Raw genomic sequence first — 10494 nt, forward strand, 5'->3', positions numbered from 1 at the left:
CATTGCCTCTGACACACCCATCCCGATTACCCCAGTCACTGAATCAATCCACCTCATAGGGGGTCTTCCCCTCTTGCGCTGTCCCTCTACTCTACCCAGCATGATGTCCCTCTCTAAAGACCTGTCTCTCCTTACATGTCCAAAGTATGTCAGGCGAAGTCAGTACACACAAAAAAAATAATTGAAAAATTTAAAAATAATAACAATTTTTTTAAAAAAAAGTTAGGCATATTGGTCTTACTGACACCGTTATTGAAAACTCTATACAGCACGATTGTATTGGCATGCATTAGGCCCCCTTGAGTCAGAACCAACTCCAGCGTAGCTGTTTTGTTTGTGTGTTTTACTGCCATGCATTGGCAAATCAGGGAATGGATAATTATCAAAGAAAGCAGGCTGGATCCTGTCCCATAGAGTCCACGTAAAGCCACTGGAGATGATATGGAGGGAAAAAAAAGAGGTGGACAAGGAAGTGACCAAAAGAGATGCCTCTTCTTCTTGACTTTATATCTGTGTCTGAATGTTTTTCTCATTCCTCCTGGACCCAGAGATAAAAAGACTAAAGGAAAACATAGATTTCTGCCTCATGGGACTGTTGCAAAAATGGACCCTATAGATTTCCAACTTCTTTCCTTTCCATTTACGTGCAGGACATGCAAAGAGGAAAGGCAGTGAGAGAAGAAAAAGAATGTGAAATTGACCCCACGGGAGAAGTGATGCAACCGCACCAGATTCCCGGGCCAGATTTTTTGACTAGCTAATGCAATGATTGGGGATAAGAGAATCAATGCCTTTGAGCTGTGGTGCTGGAGAAGAGTATTAAATATACCATGGACTGCTAGGAGAACATACAGGTTTGTCCTAGAGAGGGTGAGAACAGGCTGCTCCTTGGAGGCAAAGATTCTGAAGGTTTGTCTGACATACTTTGAACACCTTGCAAGGAGAGACCAGTCCTTGGAGAGGGACATCATGCTTGTAAGTGTGAAGGGACAGCACAGGAGAGGAAGATCCTCAATGAGATGCATTGATTCAGTGACTGGGGTCATTGGAGTAGATATGTCAGAGACAGTAAGGTTGGCTTAGGATAGAGCAGGGTTCAGAGCTGTTGTACATAGGGTCACTATGAGTCACAAGTGACTCAACAGAAAAAAAACAAACAAGTGACTCGACAGTACATAAAATTAACAACAATGCTTGGAAAGTGACAGGGTCAGCAAAAGAGAGGAAGACCCTCAATGAGATGGATTGCCAATGACTAGAGCAATGAACTCAAGTATGTCAGAGATGATGAGGATGGTACCGGTGATGAGGACAGGGCTCAGGAAGAATCGCTATTGAGTCATGGCACCTGATAACAACAACATCACGAATATGGGTTTTCCCACTATCAAATGGCAAAACATTTGCTCTATTCATGCTGCCATGTATTTTGTCTTTGGACTGCATATTTTCAATGATACCTTTGTCTATAATGGCAGCTGTCTTTTTGTGTTTTACGCTTGTAGACCTAATGGTGCTGCTTGAGCCAGGACAGTTTATGGCCATCATGCATTAAACCTTTTTGCTTCTTCAGGAACAAGTAGTCTACTTTTACGGTTCCCACTTTCTGTGGTGAAGATTTTTTTTTAATGTTGAGAAGTAATCCATAACATCATGATAGAAAAAAGAACAGCTTGACATCTTCAACAATTTCCTTTTACTTGGATCCACAATCAACCTCCATGGTAGCCGCAGTTGAGAAATCAAAAGATAGGTTGCATTGGGAAGATCTACTGTCAAGGACTTCTCCAATTTGTCAATTTTGAATGTTAGTTTAAAGACTAAGATAAACATAATCCAATCCATGGTTATTTTCAATTGTTTCCTATGCTGCAAATTGGACAATGGAAAAGAAAGACTGAAGAATAAGTGATGCATTTCAGTTGTGGTGCTGGAGAAGAGTATTAACTATCGCATGGACTGCTGAAAGAACAAACAAATTGGCCTTGGAGGAAATGCAACCAGGGTGCTCCTTTGGAGACAAGGATGGTGAAACTTCATCTCTTATTCTTTGGGGATATTGTCAAGAGGAGCTAGTTCTTGGAAGAAGACTTCATGTTCTGGAATGTGTAGACTCATCAGAAGAGAGGAAGACTCTCAATGACATGGATTGCCACAATAAGTATAACAATGGGCTTGAGTGTATTGATGACACATGAGAGGGCAAGGTTCAGCTTGTTCTTCATAAGATTGCTGTGAGTTGTGGTTCACTCAACAAATCAGTAACAAATCTGTGGTGAATGCAAAGTCTCGGAAAGACCATGAAGAGAAAGCAAGGATTTCTTTACAGAGTAGACTGTAGTAAGGAGGTTGATGTTGTCACGTGCCATTGAGTCAGCGCCGACTCATAGTGACCCAACGTACAACAGCTCTGAACCCTGCTCTATCCTGAGCCAACTTCATCATCTCAGACACACCCACCTCCATTATCCCAGTCACTCATCCATCTCATCTAGGGTCTTCCTCTCTTGTGCTGTCCCTCCACCCTCTCAAGCATGATGTTCCTCTCTGCAAGGACTGTTCCCTCCTTACAACATGCCCAAAGTATGTCAGATGAAGCTTCAGAATCCTTGCCTCCAAGGAGCAGCCTGGTTTCCTCCTCTCCAGGACAGACCTGTTTGGATGGTGGACATTAATTCCATTGATGATCTCTGTTTTACCAGCCTGAAGGATAATGGGTAGTAGGATAGAAGGTGTGAGTTCCCATGTAGTGTTGTTGTTGTTGTTGTTTTTATGTGCCATCAAGTTGCCTATGACTCACAGAAACCCTATGCACGAGAGCTTTGGACCCTGCCCTATTGTGAGCTAATCTCATTGTCTCTGATACACGGTATGCTTATTACCCCAGTTATTGCATCAATCCATCTCATTCAGGGTCTCCCTCTCCCGCATTGTCCCTTGACCCTTCCAAGCATGATATCCTTCTGCAAAGATGGGTTTATCCAGGCCGCATGTCCAAAGCATATGAGATTGTGCTTCAAAATCCTTGCCTCCAAAGAGCAGCTTGGTTTTACTCTCTCTAGGACAGACATGTTAGTTCTCTTGGCAGTCCATGGTGTGTTCAATACTCTTATCCAGCACCACAACTCAAAAGCATCAATTCTTCTGTCATCCTTGGTCATTGTTCTAGTCTCCAATATATAGCAAGTAATTGCAAAGATCATGGCCTGGATCAGGTGCCCATTGGTTTCTAGACTGACATCCTTACTCTTTACTGCAGAGAGGTCCCTGTCAGCAGATTTTCCTAAAGCAATTCATCTTTTGATTTCCTAACTGTAAGTAAAATTATCTCCCCCTGTTTTTTTTCAAGAGATGTTAAAATCAGACTCTTTCCCCCACACTGATGAAGCCATTGCTCTCATTGCAATGCTTTTGATGATAGATCCAACAACTTGCCTCCTTTTGAAAGGTGAACAAAAACTGCTTCTTAGACATTAAGTGTATTTGAATTACTGTGTTGTGTTTCTTAACTTTCTTAAGAAGCTGAAGACTTGAAATTAAAATAATGAAAGTGGATTCTTAGCTGACCTTCACCAGCCTTCTGATTTACTGGGTTGCTTACACTTTAATCTATGCCTTCTGTTTTCCATCTAAAGAAAGGCCCTGGGTTTCAAGGTGGATAGAGAACTCACATAAATTCTCAAATACAATAACGTATTCTTTCTCTTGGGGCTAGAAATAGAATGAAAGTGTTGGAAGTGGAGCTAAAATGACCCTAATTTCTTGCAGAACCCTACCATACCCTCTAAAACAGTTCATTGTCTTATCCACCAGCGGAGGAGGGGATGAAACATATAGAACATAGAAACCCCTTGAGACTCAGAGGTGATGCTCTTATGTTCTTGGTTTCAAAGATTTGGGGTGCATTGTCTTCTCCACCTATGCAGCATGCAATAGGCTCTGCATTTTTCTGACATCTTCCATTGGGACAGAAGTGCCAGCTGCATTGCAATCTCAATCTGATGTAGTATGTAAGATCTGGCTGTGTTTATTCCCTGGCCTCCATTTGGGCTCCCTTTACTCATCTCCCTCCTCCTACATCTGATTCAGAACTTCCTGACCTAGCCCTGAGGTATCCAATTAAAACACATTTTGAGCCACAGATGTAATCTTAGATTTTTCAAGTGGCCTAGTGGTAAGGAGCTGCACTGTTAACCCAAAGGCATGCAGTTCAAACCTACCATGTGTTTCTCAGGAAAGATGGACAATCTCCTTCCAAGCAATGTATAGTCTTGGAAAAAACCAACAAGGGTCAGCTATGTGTTGGTTCTGACGACATGGCACGTAACAACAAGGACAAAGTGATCACATTAAAGTAAATAAAACTACATCAGCAAAACCTCAGTAAGATTATGTTTAATAATATACAGTGTTTACCCAGCAACAAATGAATGGATAGAGAAGCTCCGGTATATTCACACAATGGAATACTATGCAGCATTGAAAAACAAGGAACTCATGAAATATTATACAAAATGGGCGACCCTGAAGGACATTATGCTGAGTGAAATATCTCAGTCACAAACGGACAAATAATGCGTAGAGCCACTGTTGTAAAATGGGACTGACGTCGGGTTTGAGGGAAGACAGAGAAGGAGGGGAGGAATAATGTATATTGCATTGAAATAGATGAGGGAGAGACTGTTTATAAGGGCCATATGAATGGGTATTCTTGTCATTACAGAAGTCCAGAGTGAAGGCTGCATAGTGGAGTGGACTTGGGAGGAGGGATTACATAACAATGAAAGAGTTTTTCTTCTTTTTTTCAAGGAGAAGAGTGAATTGAGGGGGAGGGGGTGGGTAGGGAGAAAAGTGAAACAATGAATGACTAGAAACCCTAAGTCTCTGTAAACTTTCATTAAAATTAATAAAAAATAAATTAAAAAATATAGTGTTTAATGATGTATTTGTATAAAACTTATACAAGGGCTTATATAATACAAGATTTGGTGATACATTATCCAATCCAAAATTATTATCATTTTAACTTGTGTCAGTATAAAAATTCTACTGATATTTTACTTTTTTTTTCCACACTGAGTGCTGGGAAACCAGAGTGCATTTTCCCATCACAGTGTATCTTGTTTCTGACTAGCCATCCTCTAAAATGCTCAATGGCTGCATATGGCTGGAGGCAAACTTATGAAATAGCATAAAGTGAGAACATTTCCATCACTGTAGCAAGTTCTATCTGACAGCACACATCTCGACTATTCATAGGGGCCTTTTATCTGAAAATGTATTTTTCTGAGGAAGGTATCACTTGGCATCTTGACTTTCTGAAGAGCCCGAGGCACTGCCTTTAACAGCAAAGCCCCTTTTAACTATTCGGACCTGTTTTTCCTCCCACCCAAGGCTGTTGCCTTGAGTCTGGCTCATGGTGACCCTCCATGGGGTTTCTGAGACTGTAAATCTTTACAGGAGATGGCTGTCCTTCTCCCTCAGAATAGCTGGTGGATTCGAACTTCTGACCTTTTTTGTTAGTAGGCTGACGTATTACCCACTATGCCACCAGGGTTGCTCAGTTTTCCTTATTGTTATTAGGGGCTTTTGTGTGTGGATAATTCATATAGTTGCCTCTAAACAATAGATCAGAATCTTGTCCTATTCTGTGTCATTCTCATGATCTCCAGTTTACATGAGCCCGTTGTTATGGTCACTGTGATGATCCATATTGTTCAGTCTTTTTCTCTTTTTCTGATTCTTTACTTTTCCCAGTGTGATGTCTTTTATTAAAGAGCTCGCCCTTCTTGACAACGTGCCCAAGTATGTGTGACCAAGTTTCACCATCCTTGCCTCAAAGGAATACTCTGTTTCATTTCTCCAGGAGAGATTTGTTTCTTTGTTTGGTCATCCATGGTATATTCAATATTCTTTTCCAATACTACAATTCATTGGTTCTTCTTTTTTCTTTCTTATTCATTGTACGACTTTCAGGTGCATACAAAGCAATTGAAACTACTACCGCTTGGATTAGGCACACCTTAGTCTTTAAACTGACATCCTTACTCTTTAGCACTTTAAAGAGGACCTTGACAACAGATTATCCAAATACAACATGTCTTTTGCTTTCTTGAATACTGCTACCATGAGTGTTGATTGTGGATCTATGTAAAATTAAATAATTGACAACTTCGGTCGTTTCTCCAGTCTTTTTCACTGGGCCAGTTGACAGCTAGCAAAGTGTCAAGGAAATGGAAATCCATTTACAAATCAGGAAACCAAAAGACAAATTGGACTAAGAAAATCTGCTGTCAGGGACTTCTCCAGAGTGTTGAAGAGTTAAAACGCCAGTCTAGAGACTAAGGTATTTCAGAGAGGCCATAGTCTTTGCAATTACTTGCTATCCATCTGAGAGCTGGGCATGACTAAAGATGATAGAAGAAGCATCAATGCCTTTGAGTTGTAGTACTGGAGAAGAGTACTGAACACACCATGGACTGCCAATTGAACAAACAGGTTTGTCCCGAAGAGGGTGAAACCAAGTTGCTCCTTGGAGGTAAGATTTTGAAGCACCACCTCATATACCACGTTTTCAGGAGGGGCAAGTCCTTGGGGAAGGATATCATGGGTGGAATGGTGGAGGGACAGTGCAGAAGAGGACCCTGGATGAGATGGATTTACACAGTAACTGGTGTAATGGAGGTAGGTGTATTGGAGGCAGTTAGATCGGCTCAGGAGAGGGCAGTGTTCAGAGCTATTGAGCATAAGGTCATTATGAGTCACAGGCAACTTGACCGTACATAACAACAACAATATCATCATGTTACCTGTTGATGTAGTATTAGGGATTTTTGTTTTCTTAATGTTGATATGTAATTCATTTTGAAGGCTGTATTCTTTGATCTTTGTCAGTAAGTGTTTCAAGTCTTCACTTTCTGCAAACAGGTTACATCTGCATAATGTAGGTTGTTGATGAGTCATCCTCTAATCCTGATGTCACATTCTTCTTCCTATAGTACTTCTCAAACGATTTGCTCAATGTGTAGATTGAATAAGTATGAATGGAGAAAGTTTAGAGGCCTGACAAACATATTTCTTGATTTTAAGCCATGCAGTGTTTCCTTGTTCTGTTTGGACAACTACTTCTTGTTCTTTGTACAGGGTTCACATGAACACAACTAAGTGTTCTAGGATTCCTACTCTTTTCAGTGTTATCTGTAATTTGTTATATCATTGCTAATGTTGGATGGATTTTCTCTGAAAGCAGGAAATGGCAGAAAGATACTGACTATGCAAAGGCATTTGACTGTGTGGGTTGTTTTCCCATGAGCTCTTTAACACAGCAAGGTTTATCTTCTCCCTAAGATTAAGGGCAAGAACTTTAGTCTTCAATATGGATTGAAGCTCAACATCAAGAAGACAAAGATTCTCACCACTAGGCCAATTGGCAGCACCCTGATGGATGGAGAAGAGGTTGTTAACAGAGCTTGCTCGGCTCCACAATCAACTATCTTGGCACCAGCAGTCAGGAAATCAAAAGATGAATTGCATTAGGTAAATCTGCTGTCAGGGGACTTTCCAAAGTAGTCTACAGACTAAGGTGCGCCCGATGCAGGCAGGTCATGGTCTTTGCAATTACTTGCTATGTATCCGAGAGCTGGATAATGACTAAGGATGGCAGAAGACAGATTTTTGCCTTTGAGTTGTCATCCTGAAGAAGAATCTTAAACATACCATAAACTGCCAAGAAAACAAATAGGTCTGTCTCAGAGAGGGTGAAACCAAGTTTTTCCTAGGAGGCTAATATTTTGAAGCTCCGTCTCACATAATTTGGGCATGTAGCCAGGAGGGACCAATCCCTGGAGAAAGACATCATGCTTGGAAGGGTGGAGGGACAGTGCAGGAGAGGAAGACCCTGGATGAGATGGGTTGTTACAGTAACTACGGCAGCGGGGGTAGGTGTGTTGGAGTCCGTGAGACTGGCTCAGGACAATGCAGGCATAGTATAGCTATGAGTCACAGGCGACTCGACAGCACATAACAACAAAAACAACTCTACTGCCTCTCTGTAAAATTGTATTTTACTCTTTAACATTCCCTATAAACTGGTTAATCGTCATGACTCCTTTTTTTTGTTTATTTTGTAGTTGTTGTTATTATTTTGATAGTTAAGCATAGGAAAGTTTATTAAGACAATTTTGTGTAATTGTATATTAGCAACTTAGAACTGACCTGTATTTGACCCTCCAGTGGGTTTTCAGAGGCAATAAATCACCTGGGAGGAGAGTGCCCATCTTTCTTCCACAGAGTATCTGGTGGATTCCAATGGCATACCTTTGGGTTGACAGTGCAATTCCTTACCATTAAGCCAGCTTACTCCCTTATTTAGACAGAGGAAAGTTTATTAAGACAAACATGCTCAGAAAATGATAGTAGGTCTATCTCAGGTAAAGAAATGAGAATGGGCCTCATCGTTCCTTTTTAAAGCACTTGCCTTGATCAAAATTGGTCAAAGTAATTGTGTGCTGGTAACAGTTTGAAGACTTGTGCTTTAGAGGGGAAAGTTCAATTATGTATCATTAGCCCATTTATTTGGTGGAAATCCTCCCAGCACAGACAAAGATTTCAAGTGACCCACGGACATCATTGAATGTGCGGAAGCTCACAGTCTGACAAGAGCTGGCTCCAAGGCATCGTTGAGGTAAAGTATATGTGCATTTTCCTTCTTCATTTTCAGAAGCCTCTGGAATATATCACAGAATATCCTTCCCAAAGTGAAAATACAAAATGCTCAGAGCCCTGAGAAAGATGCACTGAATGTTGTTAGGTGCCATTGAATTGAGAGCAACTCATAGTGACCTATGAACAAGAGATCTGAACCTTGTTCTGTCGTACACATCCTCATCATCTCTGACATTTGAGACATTTGCTGCAGTTACTGTGTCAATTCATCTTGTTGAGGACCTTCTTCTCTTTTCCAAGTATGATGTCCCTTTCCAAGAAGTAGCCTCTCCTAGCAACATGCTCAGAGTAGGTGAGAGGAAGCTTCACAGTCCTAGCCCCACGGAGCATTCTGGCTGCACTTTTCCCAAAGACCTATCTGTTCTTTTGGCAGTCAATGGGATGGGTATTCAGTACTCTTCTGCAACACCACAGCTCAAAGATATCGATTCTTCTTCTTCATATCATCATCCTTATTCATTGCCCAGCTTTCAGATGCATAACATGTGATTGAAAAGACCCTGGCCTGGAATAGATGCACCTTGATCTTTCAACTAACATTATTGCTCCTCAGTGCTTTGAAGAAGTCTCTCACAGTGGACTTGCACAGTGCAATATGTCTTCTGATCTCCTGACTGACTGCTGGTACCGAGAGTGCTGACTGTGGATCCAAACAAGAGGAAATCATTGACACTTTCAGTCTTTCTCCACCTATCATGATGTTGCTTGTTGGTCTAGTGGTGAGAATTTCTGGTTTTTGATGTTGCAAAACAATCCATAACGAAGGCTATAGTCTTTGATCTTCTGCAGCAAATGTTTCAAGTCCTCCTCACTTTCAGCAAGCAAGGTTTTGTCATCTGCCTAGTGAAGGATGTTGGTGAGTCTTCCTCAGACCCTGATACCACATTCTTCTTCAGACTTCGGATTCTCAAGTGGTTTGCTCAGCACATAAATATAGAGAAAGAATCCAGCCTTTCTCCTTACCTATTATATAGAGGTGAGATTGCCCATTTTTCTCCCTCAGGGATACTGGTAAATTTTGACCTCATATTGAACAGATTCTATTCAAGAATTGAATATAAGTGAGGTTTTTTAATACCAGTTTCAAAAGTAAGAAGGCTCATAAGTTGGCTTCACAAAATGAGTAGAGAAAGATTATCAATTCCTCATTACTATATTCCATATCTATACCGATAATTAACAGTACAGAGCTGATCAATATTGCTCTGTTTAAACATAGCTGAAAGTGAGATTGCTTTTCATTAGCACTGTTTTAGTATTGGTCAGCTGATAATAGCACCATCCATGCTCCATATAAAGAAATGTCAACTTTATATATAGCCAGAGAATTTATCCAAATTTCTCATTGACCCATGTACACTTACTTCTAGAAACAAACAAAACATGATCTTTCTGGGACTGAAATATATGATCTAGAGGCAAACAATCAATTCCTCAATTAAATATACAGGACATGAAAATATAAGATGAAGAAAACAACTCCAAGGAGTCGGTCTGACTCATACATTATCTCCCTTACATTTCTGAGGCTGTAAATCTTTACTAGAGGAAACTACCCAACTTTCTCCTGCAGAGCAACTGGTAGATTTGAACTGATAACCTCTCAATTAGCAGTCTGACACATTATGCACTCTGTCACCAGGGCTCTTGTAAGTTAGAGAGCCTGTACTATTTCTTGACAATATATTGTCCTGGGTAAACTATAAAGCCATCTGTTGTTGTTATGTACCGTTGAGTTGCCTGCAACTCATAGCAACCCTACATACAACA

Source organism: Elephantulus edwardii, unplaced genomic scaffold, assembly GCF_000299155.1.
Source record: "Elephantulus edwardii isolate Elephantulus edwardi_28Jun2011 unplaced genomic scaffold, EleEdw1.0 scaffold00002, whole genome shotgun sequence".
Lineage (NCBI taxonomy): Eukaryota > Metazoa > Chordata > Mammalia > Macroscelidea > Macroscelididae > Elephantulus > Elephantulus edwardii.